General features: G+C 40.8%; 1 long non-coding RNA gene across 1 annotated transcript; it reads left to right on the forward strand.

The window, feature by feature from the left end:
- The first annotated feature begins 629 nt into the window (after nt 1-629).
- On the forward strand, nt 630-2095 carry LOC128832366 (uncharacterized). Its single transcript, XR_008443973.1, has 2 exons — nt 630-935; nt 1773-2095. It is a non-coding gene; the product is annotated as an uncharacterized LOC128832366 (long non-coding RNA).
- The last annotated feature ends 18444 nt before the right edge of the window (nt 2096-20539 follow it).

Raw genomic sequence — 20539 nt, forward strand, 5'->3', positions numbered from 1 at the left:
GCAGTTGCAAAGAGGTCTATTGTTGGATAACCCCAGATGCTGAATACGTTGTGAATGGTTTTCTCGTCTATCTCCCACTCGTGGTCCCATGGGAAGCGTCTGCTCAGTTCGTCCGCTGTGGTGTTCATGATTCCGGGAAGATAAGCAGCTGATACCCGGATGTTGTTCACAATGCACCAATTCCAGAGCTTCATAGCCTCTGTGCACAGCGAATGGGAACGAGCTCCGCCCTGCCTGTTTACGTAAAACATGCAAGCAATGTTGTCCGTCATTATGCGTAGGTGATGATGTTTGATTAGTGGCAGGAAGTGACGGCACGCGTTGCGAATGGCTCGAAGTTCTAGTACATTTATGTGCAGGGAGGTCTCGGTTGGTGACCATAGTCCCTGTACTGTGTGATGAGACATATGTGCACCCCACCCTGTCATAGATGCATCGGTGGTCAGAATGCGTGATGGAGCCTGTTGAAGAAACGGGACTCCAGAACAAAGGTTGGAGTGGACGGTCCACCAACGTAGCGAGTCTTTGACTGGAGTAGGCAGGGAGAGAGTCTTGTTTAAAGAATGCATATTCGGTTTGTAAACCGTTGCCAGCCACGCTTGGAAGCACCTCATGTGTAGGCGTGCATTCTGGATGACAAAAGTGCACGAGGCCATGTGACCTAGTAGTTGCAGGCAGTCTCGGGCAGTTACCTGAGGGCTGTTGCGAATAGTTGTGGTCAGTTGTTTTATGGAATTGTAGCGATCGGGTGGGAGCGATGCTAGCCCGGTCCGAGAGTCGAGGTCTGCGCCTATGAACTGAAGGTGCTGGGTGGGGCGTAATGTGGATTTGTCTCTGTTTATTTGTAGGCCGAGAGAAAGAAAGCACTCGACTGTGAGTCGTGTGAACCGGAGCGCCTCGTCGAATGTTGAAGCTTTGAGGAGGCAATCGTCGAGGTACGGAAATATTATTACCCCTTGTCTCCTGAGGTGAGCAGTGACTACAGCTAGAAGTTTGGAAAACGCACGGGGGGCTGTAGATAGTCCGAAGGGGAGTACCCTGTATTGGAAATGTGTGGAACCAAGGGTAAATCGGAGGAAACGTCTGTGGGCCGGATGTATAGTGACGTGGAAATAGGCATCTTGTAGGTCGAGGGCAGAAAACCAGTCGCCCTGCTCCAGCGCTGGGATTATGGTATTGAGGGTCACCATCTTGAACTTTTGCTTTTTGATGAATCTGTTGAGCCGCCTGAGATCGAGGATTGGTCGCCATCCCCCATTTTTCTTCTCCGTTAAGAAATAATGGGAGTAAAAACCCTTCCCTCTGTGTCGCTCTGGCACGATTTCTACTGCTCCCAGATGAAGGAGATGTTGCACCTCTTGGAGGAGTAGCTGCTCGTGAGAAGGGTCCCTGAAGAGGGACGGGGAGGGTGGGTGGGTGGGAGGTAAGGAGAGGAAGGGGATGACGTATCCAATTGTAACTACCTCTAAGACCCACTTGTCGGAGGTAATCTTCCTCCATTGTTGGAAAAAAGGTCGTAGGCGGTGTCCAAAGATTGGTGTGCTGGCTGAAGTGAGGGCATTGCTTTCTAAACCCTCGACCAAGTTTTCAAATCTGCCTATTAGCTGGTGGGGGTTGAGGCGCCCCTGTAGAGTTTGGGCGACGTCGCTGGAATCTTGGTCGTGGACGTTGCGGCTGTTGCTGTTCCTGCGGTCTATGGGAAGGTTGCGTAAATGCGGGATAATGTGGCCGGTGGTATGGTTGGTATCGATATTGTCGTCTTCTTGCCGTAGGTGTCTGGAGACCTAAAGACCGGAGGGTTGTTCTGGAGTCTTTCATTGAATGAAGCACTTCATTCGTGTTAGCAGCAAAGAGTTTGTCACCGTCGAAGGGAAGATCTTCAATTGTGTTCTGAACTTCGCAAGGAAAAAAGGAAGAGGAGAGCCATGAGCCCCGTCGCATGACTATCGCTGTAGCGGTAGATCTTGCCGCTGTGTTGGCTACATCGAGGGCTGCTTGGAGAGCGGTGCGTGAAATGGCTTGGCCCTCAGAAACTATAGCTCTGAACTGTTGTTTTCTTTGTTCTGGAATGTCATCAATAAAGTCCATTAACTTATTATAGTTTTTATGGTCGTATTTTGCCAGGACTGCAGTATAATTAGCTATGCAAAATTGGAGGGTGGAGGATGCATAGACCTTGCGACCAAACAGGTCCAGTCGTTTGCTATCCTTGTTAGGTGGGGCAGAACGAGAATACTGTTGTCTGGCCCTGTGGTTCGCAGCGTCCACTACCAATGAGTTTGGTGCTGGGTGGGTAAAAAGGAATTCAGAGTCCTTTGGAGAAATAAAATACTTCTTGTCCGCTTGCTTGCAGGTAGGTAGGCTTGTCGCTGGAGTCTGCCAGATGGACTTAGCGGGTTCTAAAAGGGCTGCGTTAATTGGAAGTGCCACTCTGGAGGAAGAAGGGGGCTGTAGGATGTTCGTTAGCTCATGCTGTTGTTCGGGAACCACTTCCAAGTTAATGTTCAGGTCACTAGCAACTCTCTTAAAGAGGTCCTGGAATTTTGTATATTCATCAGAGGGAGTGGGAGGAAGGGGAAGTAATGCTTCCTCCGGTGCTAACTCCGGATCTGTTGGACCAGGAGAAGGGCTAGGTTTATCCTGGGAACGTGGCTGTGTTGCCAGGCGTCTCGTGTCACTAGCATATGCATTAGGAGACGGCACTGGATCAGTGTTGCGCCTGGTCGAATGGCCACGGGGCATGTGTTCCCGAGGGTATGATGTCCATGGTGTCCAGTATTGCCATGGTGGCGGGTAGGGCATAGGTGGTGCCATCCAGGGGTTCATCCCCCAAGGGGCAGGGTCCTGAGAGTGGGATGAGGTAGTATTTCCATAGCCCTTATTGCTCTGGGTCCGGGGCTGGGAGTCATGATATGGGGAAAAAACTCCCTGTGGATCTGCTTCCTCCTCACTGGAGGAAAACTGCTCAGATCCTGACTCAGGCATCGAAACAGAATATGCATTCATGAGCGGAGACTGCAAGGTAGGTGATACTAGCAGATCAGCTGTCTGGGTAAAATGAGTGAAAGCAGCTCCTGCGGGAGATGAAAGCTGAGCCGACAGAGGCTGCTGCACAAGAGCATTCCTGCGATCGGGGCTTCTGGCTGTGATCTGTGTGTCAGAATGCCCCGCAGGCGTCGGTGCCGCGGTCGGTGCCGGGCGAGAAATGTCGGGCTGCCTCGGGTGAGGCGTGCTGTAGAATGTCGGCACCGTCTCATTCGCGGTGCCGAATGGTGCCGTCCCTGAGGCAGGCAACTGGAAGCCTGATGCCTCGGCACCGGAGCTTCTCGGCGGCGCTGAAGCCTCAGGCGGCTTTTGCGCTGTTCCGGAGGAGCCTGGCTCGTGAAAATTGCTGAGGCGAGGAATCACAGGCAGAGAGATCGTTGATCTGCCTGGAGAAACTTTATGCCTCAGTCTTGCTCGGTGAGGAAAGGTGGCCCTTTTTCGTAGACTTCTTGAGCTTTTTTGAGGGGGGGGGGCTGTGTCGGGTAGCGGAGCCGGCTTCAATGCCTGGGTCTGAAACTGACCCGATAGATTTTTGTAGTGCCCGTCCGATGACGGGATAGCTTCCTTACAAATAGCACAGCGCTTGAAACCGGTGGAGCCCGGCATAGCCGCGGCTGACAGGAAATTTTTTTTTTTTTTTTTTTTTTAAGATAAACTGGGTAAGTAACTATTTTAACAGAGAAAACTGACAGAAAAAACTGGTTTCTAAAGGATAATTAAGGCAATAGTGAAGGATTCTCTAATGAGTCTGCTGAGCTCCGTCTCAGGCCGGGGACGGTTGAGAAGGAACTGAGGAGACCGGCCACGCATGCGTTCTATTACCCTAGAGTCACAGCGGGGGGGCAGATTCTGAGCATGCGTGGCCGCTATGAGTACTGCTGCAAAAATCTCCGGGCGAAGGCGCAGGGACGCACCAACACCTGTAGTGGAGCACCCACAGGGACATCTCTCGAAGAAGAACAATAGGCATGCTGGGTGAAATCCTGGCCTGACTGAAGTCAATGGCAAAATTTCAAAGGGAAGGGATTTTACCCATTCTGTCTATCAGTCACAGTCCAATTCAATGATATATTATGCCTTTAAGAGGAAATAGGCTCAGTTCAGGATCGGTAGTTTTAAAAAAGTGTGTTTGATATTATTTTGCTTGAACTATATGCTGAGGCCTAATAAACAATTACTGTTCTGGCCTAACAACTTTCTAAGCAATAAAATAGGTTCTGAAAAACCAAAGGTTACCTAGGGAATCTCAACTGTGTAATTCATTGGGACGTGTACAATTTCTTTGGTTTCAAGTTTAAAAAGAAAAACAAAACAATGATTTGTCATGTTTCATATTTCCAAACCTATGTGCCTAGCTCATGTGGTTTGCATCGGAGGCAGAGTGTAAAGAGGAAGTAAAATGTCAAGTTGTTTATTTCTGTGCAATTTTCTTATCTCAAAATAACACAGAGTTTGCAAAATCAGATCTGTCTTTAATAATAGTCAGAGGAATTCCTTTGCAGGGCACTGCTGGTTTTAAATAAATCATCTGATCTGGAAAAAAGAGGAGTTAAATTTTTTTTGACAATTTTGTCAAAACCAAATATGTCATCTGAAACAGCAGCCTTGTTTTCTAATGAAATAAAGAAATCGGGTTTCTTGACTTCAACACATACGCTACTTTTTCCTTTTATGATGTTGTTTCAGTGTAGATGAAAAAGAAAAATAGACAGACAGAAAAAGGACACCTAAAATGACTCTTCATGATCATAAGCTTTCATTTACTGGCATGAGGAAAACCAGTATGCTTATGTCAGCAAATCATTCTTTCCTTCCACAACCCTATCTTCATTGTCAAGCATGTGATCAAAGTGTCCTATCTTAAAGTAAGTTGAGCAGTCAAATGTTTTTGTTGTAACTTACAGACCTTAGGCTTGATTTCAAAGTATAAAGGAGCTGAACCATACCTTTAACTCTGGTGATTAATATAAATGTCAGTACATTAGTGAGAGGTTCTCTGTCTCACACCCTTTTTCGGTTTCCATTTCCCAGATTAACATGAGTAATAAATTGAGTGGAAACTTTCAGTCTGCAGGATATGAAACATTTATAGATCCTGATCCAAAGTCATTACATGGACAATGGCAATTTTGTGATTATGACCCAAAATAATTTTTCATACGTGTGTAATCCCAGTTGGTTTTTATTTGAGAGTGCCTCTCTATATCTTTGAAAAATGCCCTCTCACCCCACCAGACCACCTCAACAAGGGAGCTGTTTCACTGGATTGGCAGGGGATAGAGAACCCTGGGGTCCTGAGAGAAGGGGTAGCGAGCAAGAGACAAGTTCAGCTGCTCCAGAATCTTCTCCCCCCTCTCCCCCAGAGTGCATGTGAGCATCGTGCCTGAATGGGAGGGTGAGGGAGGAGGAGATTTTTCCACCTGTTCCTTCTGCCATTGGCTAGGCTGTGGAGCAGACAAGCAAGCTGATTTGTCTCTCACACCCTCCCATCTGGTCTTGATGTATATGAATCCCTCAGTGCATGCAGCGGACATACTACGGTAGCTGCTGCCCTGCCCTGCCTGCTCTACTCTATAATAGAGGTATAGTTTGAACTGTGTTTCAAGGTGCCATGGATCTGACCAATTGCCAGTTTGGGGGATCAGGAAAGATTTTCCCCTCAGGTCAAAACTGGCAGGGTATCCAATGATTTCTTCACCTTCTTTACAGCAGCCTAGATGCCTGGTTTTAGGTTAATAAAACATATGGACAGGAATGTAAAAATTGTACATATATGAGTGGAGTTCGTAACTTCAATGCAACTTGTTGCGGGCATCAAATGCAGGTGAGAGGCTCAAGGGCTAACTCCCATTGGTAAACATGAGTAAAAGACCCATTAGCCTTCAGGAAGAATGAGAGACTGTTAGTCTTTACAGACTGAGGTAATGCTCAGGTGTATCTCATTCCCCCTCTGGGTGGAGTAGGGAAGAGGAGTCAGAATTGAGCTTAATCCTAGGGTTAGACTGAAAAGGGCTGACTTTGAATATCGAATATTCATTTAACACCACACTAGGTTAAAGTAAACACCTGATTTTTTCACCCATTAAAAATTAATACAGTTGTGGCTTGCACTTTAAAATCCATCTCTGTGACTGTGTTCCATTCTACTGCGTGTCCTGATCAATATGGCTGTACTTGTGTTGGCTAGCAAAAGTGCCATTCAACATGAGTGAGGGCTTTAGATTCAGGAACATTGATATCTTAACACCAAATCATCCCTCCACGTGCAGGCAGCTTTGTAATGATGACGTCTGTGCTCAAGTTGGAATATATTCAATGCAAAATTCTATAACTCGTCAATATTGTGGCTAAGATTTTTAATGTTGAAAACTCAATTTTGGTTCACGCAGCAATTTATTTCAGTTACATTATTATCACAGAACCCTTGTAGTATTTTATTATTATTTACTTGCAATCCAGTAGGGCCTAATGTCCCCAGTTGGAACCAAGCTCCATTGTGCTAGCACTGTATAAATACAGAGTAAGAAACAGTCCCTGTAATCTAAATAGATAAAGAGAAGGAAAAAATATTGTTATCACCAATTTACAGATGGAGGAACAGAGAGATTGTCTTGCCTTGAATACATGAGAAGTCTGTGGTAGAGACAGGATTTGAGCCTATGTCTCCTCTCAGTCCAGTGCCTTAACCATAATACCATCCCTCCACTAGTCTTGCTTTTCTGAGAAACTTAAGCACGTTGGGTATTTTAGACATGGAAGCACGTTAAACTGTGAAAAGCTACCTTCATTCAAAATTTCAAACATTTCAAATAGGTCCATATTGGGTTTTTTAAAACACATCTGAATTCATAAAGTGTGAAAAGCAGAACATATGGACAAAGCCACTGTTATGTACTCACCATACACACACAAAAATTGTCCTATTTCCTGAAGCTACAAACCCAGGAGACAGAAAGAAGCTGATCAACTTACCTACCATCACCTCAGCTTGCGAAACAGATTATATGGAGTGTGGTACCAATTCTACAACCCCTGTTCTTTTGGGGTAGCACCTTACTTTACAAATGGTTCCACTGAAACATACCAAATAAAACACTACATAGCCCAATTAGAGGCATCATAATCAAGCCCGAAGAGAATCTTGAAAACTGTACATACACAGTGTGGCAATCTGCTATTTGCTGCTGCAGGATTGGCCACACACACACACACACACACACCCTCCACCTCCCCATTCACTTATAGGGTCAGTAGTCTGCCAACTGGTCCACATATGTGTTGTGATTGTGAGGTGACCAGTGACCAAATAACATCATAGCCAACTAATAAGAAAATCAGTAAACTGAGTGCCAACATTTTTGTCAGCTTGGGACCAAACAATGGGACTATGGGTTAAGTATTATGGAAATTAAGCTAGGCAGACAGAACAACAAGGTAAGAAGCATTATACCTCAGCAAACATTACCAAGAGGAAGACCAAGAAGGCAGACACAGAGTACATGAGAAGATCTACACACAACTCCAAACTCAAAGCAACAGCAGCAAAAACAGTAGCACCTGCAGAGTTCTACCTGTGGTCTAGTCCCCGAGCGGGATTACAAAGCTGTTAAGACAAGCATTGCTGAATCAGACCTGTTCACTCCATGCACAGACATGGTAGCAGGCCTGAGGATGAGCTTTCCCTTCCCCATGTTCCTTCTGCTGCTGCCAATTTAATCATGACGTCAGTGATGGCCATTAGAAGGCACCAAGAATAACAGCTGCAACAGCAGTAGTTTGATGTAGCTGACGCTGCTGCTTGGTCTTCTGAGCAACAGAAGGACAGGCACTGTCTCAGGACATTGAGATGAGGTGGTTTCTGCTCCACCCCAACCCTCCTCTTGGAAATATATTTGGTTATTAATTATACTCCATTAGTATGCTCCTTCTCTTCCTCCATATCGTTATTCATGGGCTTTGTGTCAGTATGGTCACTTACTTCCAGATGCACTGCAGCTTCAGAAGAAACATCCAAATATGGCAGCAGCTTGGTAGTCTCATCCTATTTGTGGACTGCCTATGCAATAGCCTCTGGATTTGATCAGCACATCTGAGAATGCTTGTACCTCTCGGTTAGGATTAGTAGATTGCACCTAACTTTGTAGCCGTCAGCTATCTGAGGTCTTCAAGCAGAACTGAAAGGTCAGATCTTAAGCACTGCACCTATGTTGTGGGTCCTCATGTCCAGCTACAGCCACTGGATAATGGTGGCTATTGGGAAAAATGCCTTCTCTTGTCTGAATGTAAGACTGTTTCTGCTACTGTACTGCTGCTGTTGCTGACCTCTTCATCTGAAGCCACAAAATTACAGAAGCAGGTTTACTCAGAACGGGATTATGTTCCCCTTTCAACACAAGCTAGTAATAATATACGTGAGACTCAGTTAGAGGAGCAAATACTGGAAAAAAGAAGTCAGCTCCCAGGTTATATAAGAAAAGGGGATTAAGCAGGGCAGTAGCCAATCTTAATATAAACAGAACCACAACACAACAGAACTAAGTCTCAGCAGGCTGCTCCCCTTGTAAAATATATGTGACTAATGCATCTGAATGAGATATGTAAAACCTCCAATGATGGAAAACTAAATCAGCTCCAAAGCTGCATAATCATCATCGCATTTAATATCTGGAATATGGGAAAAGTTATATAGTCACTAGTTGTTTTTTTTCTCTGACTAGCACAGAAACAGCACACAAACTGAAGCCTCTGAGAAAGCAAATCAAAATAGATTCTGCTGACTTCTGAGCATATGGTGTAGGCTCAACAAATCAGGAAAGTAGATGGCATGCCACAAGATTTCAGCCAATGAGCAAGTCAGGATGATACTTGAAACATACCAGCGAGTTGCCCAAGAATAGTTATATTGAACCTCCATGAACTTTTTGCTGATCCAAAACATTTCAGGTCAACTACTGCCTTTCCAGCTGAAGTGTAACAAACTCACAGAGAGGTGCATTTTGAGTATTTAGAAGTGAGATACTTTACACATCTCTACTATTCAACTCAAAATCCTCATGCTCTCTGCTAACAGAGCATACAAAATATTAAAATGACCAGCAGAAAGACTGTCAAACTAGCTTTGTCCTCTTGGATGAAATTTCTGTAAAACTGAAGAATTAAATGAGACCCAACAGTGATTACTATGAGAAAAACAGAAAGATAAATGGGTAGTTTGCTAGGGTGTGTGAGAAATCCAGAATCCAGCACTGGTTGGGGTTTCAGCAGATACTCAGATACATTAATGTTTACTTGCATCTGGTTACATTTGCTTGCATGCATAATAGAATAACTGCATTTGTTAAGTGCCTACATCTCTAAAGAATTATGTATTGTGCATCGGCAGTACTGCATTTTCTACATTTATAAATTCTTTGTTTTTCAGGTAATTATTTTCCATTTTAGCAAAACACACAGACCTCACTGGGAGCTAATTACATGCTGAACTGATATAATTTTAAATCCAAATTTTCAGTCATATGAGTGAACAAAGTGTAACAAAAATATATTTATTTACAGATCATGTTCTTCATGCTTCAATAGTTCAAAATATTTGCATGGTTCTCTCCTTAACTTTAAGGGAGATCACTTATAGGTTGAGAACAAGTATGATACATTTCAACCTAAAATGTAATTTTGGGGAAAGTTATGAGCCCCCCAAAACAGGAATTTATAGAATGAATGTGCCTCTTCATTCATAACCATAATGTTCCACTCTGATCAGATTTGTATGGTTGTGTAACGTCTCACCTACTACACATTAATTATGTAGGAGTAATCTATAGTTAGTAATAATTGACTTTGAACCACTTACTGTACATTTCATTTCCGCTGCCAACAGTTTCATGCTCTATTTTAGAGGCACTGTCTCAGACCTGAGGCTTGTTCCTTCTTAGAAGTAGTAAATCTATGAAAGAAGAAAATCCTGCCCTTAAAGATATAACCATTGCACAAGAGTTTGACAAGTATTACAAAAAATGGATAATGCAAACAGGCTGGTCTTTCAGACCAATCCACATCAATCTGAGGTAATGGTTTAAATGCTGTAAATATTCATTTGATACCTTTGCCATAGTATAAACAATTTCTAACCACTCTCTTATACTTCTGAGGTTTCAAAAATACCATAAGGATTTATTTACTTCCTGTAAAACAACAGGAATTCTTAATCCTGTCAACAGATTACAGAACTGTTTTCTCTTTGAAGAAAAAAAGTAAGAAAGAAAGAAAAAGAAAAAGACCCTGTCATTCAAGTTCTTTGTGAAATGCTGCCATCTATAGTGGTTCATAGGGTATTGCTTTGCTTGCCAACGTCAAAGAAAACCACAGGACTGATTACTTCACAACGTGGTTAGTTCAGTAAATGAAGCAGTTCTTGGTCAATAAACAGGAATATAAATTATGGTCTTGGCTGGAATTGAAACATTAGAAACATGGAGTTGGCACCAGTTTCCACCACAACTATTTCTTGGATGGTAATGAACAGCATTGGTAGCTATCTGCTGCAACATTTGATCAAGGTTTTCCTTCTTTGCTGTCCTTTTTGCACATGCACTCTCCCCCTATATTTCAGAGCTCTGAACACATCCCATAATTCCCTGCCACCTGCTATACAGACATATGCATCTCCAGGCACATTATTTTCTGTATCTTTAAAATGAGCAAATAAATACACGAGAAATCAACATTATCTCATTTATAATCACTCAGTTTTTTTTCTTATCCTTAAAAAAACAACAAACTCTAAAACATGTATGCATTTCCCCAGTGTCCTCTAATCACGTTGGAAGTATCACAGTTTGTTCCTCAATATTTCTGCTAAGAATAATACAGTGAGGTGTTAAGATGCTACAATGATGGGCCATATATGGAAGTAGACAGACACTGTACCTTATATGTACAGCATACGTGAGTCACATACTGTCTCTGAAGACCTATAGTATATATCATCTCTCAGTGATAATTCTTTGATGCAGAATAATTATTTCAAAAGATGCTACTTGGAAGCTTTTCAAACTTTTGTTAAGAAGCAGGAACTAGCCTGAACCAACATCCCAATTCTAGATATCCCCATCATCATGTGACCAGATCTATCCAAGTGATAAATAGAGGGATATTTTAATAATTTAAATTATAATTAATAAATGGCAGGACTAATCATTAAACTACAAAGCAAAAGAACTAAAATTTGGAACAAAAATGCCATCTTGTATCCAGAGGCATGGGACAACAGGAGAAAGGCTGGTAGGCAGAATTGATGAAAGAGGTCTACACTCTTTTGTGTACAAGCTGTTCAAATCTTCCCCCCATGGACTCTTCCTCTCCCACCTATTCCTTGACAGACCAGTTCCCTGTACTGAAATGTCATCTGCAGATGTACGTCACTGCAGAAAAAAAATACCTCTTCTGCCTTTGGGAGAAACTTAGGGCCAATTCTGCTCTCATTTACTTGAGTAAATGTCAATGGGGCTTGCTGGTAAGCAAAAGCAAAGTGTGTAGCAAAATACTTACTCACACTATATCATCTTCCACCAAAAGGTCTCAGTACCTGTTGATCTTTGTTTTCCTAACAACTAGAAGCTCTCTGGGCAGGAGGACATTGTAAACTTCTGCTTTGTCTCTCTACAATCAGGAAATCTTACCATGTTTCTCATCTTTACTCTCCATATTGTCCATGGTCAGTAGCATGTGCATAGCTTGTAACTAAGCAAAACAGAACCAAATTGCTAAATACCTCCCCCTCTATTGTTATATGCAGTATAGTTGTAGCTATGTCAGTCCCAGGATATTAGAAAGACAAGGTGGATGAGGTAATATCTTTTACTGGACTAACTTGTGTTGGCGAACAGAAGTTGATCCAATAAAAGCTATTACCTCACCCACCTTGTCCCCCTCTATTGGTAGGTTGACAGGAGGCTGTTTAATCAGCAGAGTTCCATTAACAGTGTGAATTATGAAGAAAAACAAGACTCATAGGGGAAGTTAAATTTTAACTGCTACAAAGGCATCAATGAAAGGCCAAAGGTTGCAACATTTCTGGAGAATGCCCAAAGGCAGAAGTTGTTATTAAAAATGCAAACATCCACCTGCCCCTCTTTTCCCACAGAGAGTGAAGGTGACCAAAGTTCTACCGTATTAGGAACAGTAGCAAAGAGCCAAATACTTCCTTCATTATGCAGCTGGTGAGCCAACCACATTTACCTATAGTGCTTAATAAGGAGTGGCAGCTCTACTTGTCTGGCTTTTGGTGATATAAATTTTAAAAGATGGGCCTTCTGGGTTTTCCTATTTGCCAGCTCACAACATAATCATGTACAATAATCTTATATTGCTTTTGGGATGATCATGTTTGCATTTAATTCAAACTCATCTGAACAATGTCTGCTCAGATAACATTGCCCGAGTTGCAATCAATGCTACATCAGAAAGCTTGGCCAAGGCCCAGTTTGTTGCACATCACTAAGGAACAGCTTTCTCGTTGTATTTCAATGTGGTGGTAATACTAGTGTGTAAGGCTAAGAACATCGTACATGATGATATTATGTCAGCCAAACAGCTAGGAATGCAGAAAGAAAGCCTGCTTTCTGAGAGTGTTTCTGGGAATGGTGCAGGCCCTGAAGCTCCGCAATCATCAGGACTTTAGGCCATACCAAGCTGGAGATTTTGAATACCCTCCAATTGCTATCCAATATAGTGTGTACTGAAATGACAGCAAATAGGCTGATAGTACAAGCCAGAAAAAAATGGAAAGGGAAGGAAAATAACACAATAGTCTCTTTATTGAAGCCATAATATCAGTTTGAATTTAAAGGCTGGGTCATAAGCACAGCTGGTCAAATGCTACAGAATCAGTGCTCACAAATGTTTGGTTCAGCCATGATCATGCCCTTTATTATTCACTATTGGAGTAAAATGAAACCCTGTGCTAAGGGCTATGTGGCACATAAGTTCCACAGAGTTTAAGTGGGAATCAGGGAGTGCACAGACATTATATTGGCCCTCTGCACAGGGATGTAACATCACCCTTTGTAACCAGTCATGTAAATGCATCTTTTTTTGTACAAACGTCTTTTTGGGGGAGAAGAGTGGGGCAAGTGGCTGTTCTTTTTGTGAATAATGTATTCACATGTGAACAAGGATATCCCTGCATGAACAAGGGCATTCCCTACATATTGTGCACAATTCATTACCTGATATTTGACATTAATTTTTCTCCTTTTAAAAGATTTTCAGACACATAAGCAGGTAGCAAAACCAACAACATGTGACTTAGGAAAATCATATGCAAAAAAACAAAAAAACAAGTAGCAAGCAGTCAAAGAAAACAGATCACCAACAACCCATACGGCACAATGGTAACACAAATAATAAATAATAATAATAGGCTAGAAATTGTTCATCTAAAGTATGTGATGAATACTTAAATATAGTGAATCACACTCATCTCACATAGAGAAAAAGACTACATTTGTCAGGTAATTAAGTGACAACAGATGATTTGACCAGCTGTCCTCATGACTGTATGTAATGCATTAAATGCTCCTTTAATTAACTTTATTCTTCTAAACAGTCTACCTTTCTCATATACTATAAAAATAGCACCATGGAAATTTCCAGTTTCACCAGAGAAATTTGACTGTACACTTATACAGGGGTATTTTTTAACTGACAGATCTGGTTCAGTTACTGAAGAGATCTTCATATTTCCAGACAGAACAAACAGTAAAGGTCTCATTGTAGTGTGTACTGTAAACAGTGGGTCTTACTCTAGAATTCAGATGTCATACACCTGCCATTAGACACAGTGTACACCTTTTTTTAGTTAGCACAGGTGCCTGGAAGGCTGAACAGGAGATGAAAAACCATTTTCGAACACATTTTATTGGGCTGTTACATTCCTATATTGCAGAGGTGCTTCACATATTAGAAGAAAATAACTAAGAAGAGACAATATATACTAGATAGCATGACACAGTGATATTAAGTCTAGAACACATGAATAAAAAGTGATTACAATGCGTCAAATATATTTATATTTTGTCTTAGATAGGATTCTTTATGTTTGGTAACCATAGCTTGTGCTGATGATATAACACATGCTGACACCAAATATCAATTCTAGGTAAATCCAATTAAGCCCAGAAGCAAAACAGCTGGATTAGCAGTTCACTGCATAAATTATTTGTCTTCCATTTACTTTGTCTTTTTGCAAATGAGCCTTTTAACATGAAAAAATTTAGCTCTCAGTTTCCCCATTATTTGTCTCAGAAGCCTAAAAAGAAGCAAATATATTGAAATACTTTCTCTTTTATGCTAAAAATGTATTTGATATGATTGAGGTTCCTTTTCTGATCTCCCAAAATTATAGATGGGTTTCCCTTTTTTGTGCAGAGGTTTTAGGGAGTGTATTTATCCTGGTATCATATCAAGATGCTTCCTTTCTTCCAGAGGGTGTACTGCTGCATAATTATACTAAATTTTATCTTTATTCACCTTTTGCAATAGTAAATAAAAGAGGGTATAATGTTGGCAAGACAGTGGAGTTACATTAATCATCATTTGTATTAAGTCAAAACACCATAGACATATAGGAAACATTTAATTTTATTTCCCTTTTTGGCTATTGTTTTCATGTATTATATAGCTATTGACATAAAGGGCAATGTAGATCTTGAGAATCAATACATGCTACTCTTGTAAATATTTAGATAATTACAAATTTTAATGATTAATTGATTTATGTCATTCTGTTAATGACACATTGAAAATAAGGGGTTCTAATCTCTGTTACACTAGAGTAAATCTAGAGCAGTGATGCACTCCCAGAATTTTAATAAAGGACTCCTTTAAAAAATTTCCATCTCTGTCGATGAAACATATAACACTACATGGATGAAATTCTCTTCTTTCTCCTGCTCCTGAAAAAAAAATCCATCAATGCCATATTCGTTTCCCTCCTCCATTCTCCCCTGCCCCAAAAAATCAATCCATTCCCAATTCTCTTTCCCCAAGGTCCACATTTTCAACCTTCAAAAATCTACAAATTACATACTCTTGCCCTTAAATCCTTCATTACTTCCATACATGGGTTAGGTTCAGCTCAGCCCCCTGCTACAGATCCCAGTGACTTTCAACGTTGGCAACCGGTTTATATTGGTTTTCATTTTCAAAGTAATCTCTGCAAGGAAATGGGCAAAAAACGTACTTCTGAGTTTCTCCTTCATGGAGCCCAGGGGCCATCTCTAATAGTAAAGAGGTCAGACATGAGTCCCTGCAAGCCCCCTCCAACTCAGTGAAACAGTCATTCAATTCAACCCAATGGAGGGGTGCACACTGGGGCAATCAAGATCAGAATCTGGACTGAAGAGTGGTAATAAAACATCAAATATAGTTTGCTGAATGAATTCTGACACATGACGTGATTATATTTAAATTATTTAATTTTAAACATTTCCGACATCTCTTTATGAGTATTAGGTGCCTTTTAAAATGTTTATGTCATTTTTGTCTTAATTTGTAGGTGAGGGGTTAATTTCATGTTATCTCTTTGCTGTGAATGCAGAAAGAGGAGATGTGAAAAGTCTGGATTTTACAGTTAAGGGTACATTGTTCATGGGGACAACTGGAGACAGATCACTATTGGTACATCTTTCAGATATTTTCCAGTGATATTTACACTTCTCTTCGCTACATCTGCCCATATCCAACTCTCCCTATACAAGGTCTAGTCCTGCTCCCGTTGAAGTTAATGGACGTTTTGCTATAGGTCAGGTGTATAAGTCATAGTGTTCATAGATCATGTTTTTAAAGGGTGTTTCCACATTTAGATTCATTATGAAAAGAGAATAATTTGGCTCTGCCATTTAATCTTCAGGAAAACTTTCAAGTGACTGACAGCAAGGAACATCCAATGTGGATGATGGTGACACACAAAGTACTCATGTGGCATGAAATGGCATGTGATTTGGCATGCCTTAATTATTGTACTAACCCAAGACAAAATAAAAGCCTCACTTTCTGTCACAAAAATGCTGCACACAACACACTTCACCTCCTGAATTTCCTAGCTAGGTCTTTGCTCTTCCACATCTGATTAATCTAAGTCAGAATATAAGAGATCTGCATGGGGGAAAAAAAATCATCTAATTAGCAACCAAACTGGTGAAAGGTCATTGCTTTGTGCGTGCGCACACACACACCAAAAGCATTCTGGTCTCAAATATTTTACTAAAGAAAGAAAAGCAATGCAAGGTCGTTTTTGAAAGTGGAAAACTATTTTTAAATGTGACAATGAGCAATTTCTGTTTTGGGCACATTCAGATCCAGTTCTTGATTTTCCCCATAGGGATGTATTTCACCTTTGTCACTGTAAAGAACCACGGTATTCTTCTTTATGAAAAATGATGAAATTTCACCCTGGATCAAATATGAATAGCTACAAAAATAACAGTTGTCAATCTAAACCAAATTAAATTTACTGTAAAGGAAAAGTAATTTTTCCACTTCCTTGATTAGTAATATAATATTATTTGGGGGCCAAATCCTGTTATCCTACTCCCCCTCCTTTATGAGTGTTGAAGGCCCTAAATATAGCAGAACCAGTGTGGTCCTTCCACACAGGATAGATGATAGAAAGCCCACACTATCATATTCAGACCCTGATTCTATATCTGACCCAGTGTGGCTGGGCACACAGAGTCATTTGCGGAATCAGGGTCTCAGACTGCACTCTACATCTGCTATAGACCACAGAGAAGTGCTCTCTGCATGGCAGGTCTCTTTGAAGCAGCTTGGAAGGGGATCCATTGTGTTTCGTGGTTTGTTTTTTAATGTTCAACTGGCCAGAGTCAAATATTATTGACTCAAGATTATACTAGAAGAAATTCTGTTTACGGAAAGTCTAATTCTTATCAGAACTTTCCTCCAAAAAAGGAATATTAATATTCCCACATCAACTCCCACAGAACTCGGATATCTTATTTATGAGAGTCGGGAGTGAAAAATTGGGTCAACAAGCAGGAAGGAGTGAGACAGTTTATAGAGCACAAAAGGTATCACAGTGTGGGGTAGTAGTGCAAGAGAGTCCCTCTTGGGCAGAAATTTTGGGCAGTTGGAGGAGAAGGAGAAGCTGTGATTCTGAAATCATTATTCTTATGTTCTCCCTCCAAGAGGTGAAAAGTAGTGTACTTCAGTCCTGATCCTGCAATGAGCTCTGCATGTGCAGAACTGTGAATTCATACAGATTTCATTGCAGAATCAGGGCCAGGGGTAAACAACTCAGATCTGGGGAAACAATTCAAAAAGTGTTGTGAATAGTTTATTCAAAAAATTCTTGACATCTATATGTGAACTAGTTATTCAACGAGACCTATAAGCTAGGTGAATCATGTAATATATATATTTTTCATAAAGTATTCAAAATATATCACAAAATCATAACATAAATTGTTAGATGAATACTCTTAAGCTATCTTTAATAATCATTGTAAGAAAATGGTCTCGCTTAAAGAGCTATCAACATTTTTAACATGGGATATTGAAAACTGCAGCTTTTACCATCAAAGCTTCTGTTTCATAGACCACGTTATTTCCTCTGATGACGCGTGGCCTAAAAATGACTATATCATGGAAGTTCTGAATGTGTTGTCTCGTGAAAGTGCTGAATTGTGCTGTCTCAGCACAATGACCTGATGGACTTTGGTATGAATTAGTCACTGATATTGTGGGACCATTTGAATGTGCATACTTGAACTGACATTATTCGATAGCACTGATTGATTACCATAGTCAATGCCTGAAGTAGTCTTACATCACATAATATCCCTGATTTCATTATCTACTTGACTTTGCTGTTTAGCTACAAAGGAAGCAAAGCATAAATTGCCTGATAATACACCCAATTTCTCTCTAGTAACTATACGACCCTCTTGCAAGAAAGCCATGTTTGACATAATGGAACTGAATTTTAATTTTAATTATTTATACCTTTAATACTTATGGTTTCTCAAAGCAATGAGTTAAATATTGTACCAGTATGTGTCGTGATTGTGTAGAAAGCAGATGAAGGCAAAAGCCCGGGTAATCTTTGAAGCAGTTTCACTTAAGGCCCAAAACTGCAAAATCCTGAGCACCCTCAACTCCCAGTGAAACCAGTGGGCATTTAGGGCACTCAGTATTTGCAGGAGATGGAAATGATACATTTGAAAGAAGAAATTCAGCCCATACCCCTACCGTGGACTACATCAACCATTCATTCTGTTACTGCAATATATCCCAAATGGGCAACAGCTGCTGATTATTTTTGATCATTGCCTTCAGTACTCTGGCCTGAGTACCAATACAGTGCACATAGTGAACATCTTTAAAGTAGCTCATAGTTGTATCAAAGGAATCAGCAAAAGCTCAAAGTTGCTATTATCTTTTGAAACTTAAACAGTAACTTTTGAAAATGGCTTTCAAAAACACTCAGATTGTAAGAGAGAGAGAACTTTAGAAGCCCCACTATTTTTTCATTCAAAAATCTTACTAAGAGTATTTTAATCTAAATTCAGTCTACACACCATATGAACAGGCCATATTCACTCTTACACAATCCATATTCAAGTCAACCAGTTTTCATCCTAACTCTTCTACTCTGATCCCTGCACTCCATAAGCTCTTTTAAAATCCCTGTCTCATACTATCAGCTGTCCCAAATTCCACACCTACTCTGTCAGCAGAGAATACAAAAAGTTTCCTATATTGCACAATCTGATGTACATTCATGCTCAGCCACAGACCTGAAAGTGGATCTTTCAATAAGCACGGTTATAAATCTAGTTTTCTTCATGCATTTCTAAGACACTTCCCTATGATATTTTGCAATTGCCTCTATAAAGTCTTAAACTCTGTGGGTGTTCATATAATTTGATCCATGATTAAGGCAATTTTTGGCCTGTGAGTTCTTTGTTGTTTTATCCACCCACACCAACAGTTGCATAAGGCATCCTCCAGTTTCCACTATTTATTTTGATCTTGTGCTGGTCCGTTCAGGCTTCTGAATGTCATGCTGATGGATTTAGCTTCTTTCTCTAGTGTTCTATATACTGTTTTTCTAAGTCACCGTCTTCTTCTTTTGCCAGGTGTGGTCCATGTTATCACTTGATGTGGAAGTGGTGTTGGTAGCATCCTTAAAGTGTCTCCTAAATATGTCCATCATCTTTTTACCATATTCAATTCTTTAGGTTGGCACGTTCTTCTTAGAATTTCTGATGTTGCAAGAAACTCTTTCCAATTAACTCTGAAGATCTTTCACAGGTATTTATATAGGAATGAGTTAATCTTCTTATTAATTTCTGTTGTAGATTTCCATTACTCTGGTCAGAGAGGAAAATAGACATGATGTCAGTTCTATGAGTTGCAGAATATTTAAATATCTCTGAAATCATGTTTAGTAAGCAGTGTTAAAAAGTGGCAAACTTTTGAATCTCAGTTGCATTTTATGTAGCAAGCAAATAATAGGAGCATCTGTGAACAAAGTGACTCATTTTCTACTCCAATTTATTTCAAACGAGCAGCAAAACAAGTATGGACATGCAGGGAATCAATTCTAAATTCAATTCTCAATTCTACCTAATCATAAGAGGACTGCTCATACCAGAAAACCGGTGGATAATTAGCTTTCCATGAATTCTGGAAAGTGAGTTTACATCTGTGTTTCTCATATTCCTTTGCATACTTTTCCATTTCACATGCTTTACACTTCTTTGACATGGGCTTTCAATATTACCTGATGTTGATTTAGACTGAAGTTCTGCCCCCGTAAAATAGTCACCTTGGAGCTCCGATGGCTGACTCTCCAAAAACTTCAGTGTTGCCTCTGGTCATTCACAGGGAAAAGTTCCTGGCTTTTGATTCATTCAGGTCTCAGGTGTCCCTTCTCATTGTCCATTGACTACTTTCTGACAATGTGGGCTCTTGATGCTATTGCAATGGGAGGCAATAACAGTGTTTCCATCAAGGCTATGAAGGACACATTTTCCTGCCCCTCCCCCCCGAGTGGTATTGCAAATGGTACTCTATTTACATGAGCTCCTTGGATCTGCAGGACATTACTTACAAACAGATGGCAAATGGAATGGGGCTACTCAGTTTTCTGGCAATAAAAGTTATCTTTCACCAGAAGGAATCACAACCAGAAGCAGTATCTAGTGACAAGCTGTATTACTTATGCATAACCTTCTTCTCCTTTTTCCATCTGAATCTGAACCATCACATTTCAACAGTTATGCTAAAGCAGGGGTTCTCAAACTGGGGGTCGGGACCCCTCAAGGGGTCGCGAGGTTATTACACAGGCGTCATGAGCTGTCATTTTCCACCCCAAGCCCCGCTTTGCCTCCAGCATTTATAATGGTGTTAAATATATAAAAAAGTGTTTTTAATTTATAAGGGGGGAGGGGTCGCACTCATAGGCTTGCTA

Source organism: Malaclemys terrapin, chromosome 2 (assembly GCF_027887155.1).
Source record: "Malaclemys terrapin pileata isolate rMalTer1 chromosome 2, rMalTer1.hap1, whole genome shotgun sequence".
In the NCBI taxonomy this organism is placed as follows: Eukaryota; Metazoa; Chordata; order Testudines; family Emydidae; genus Malaclemys; species Malaclemys terrapin.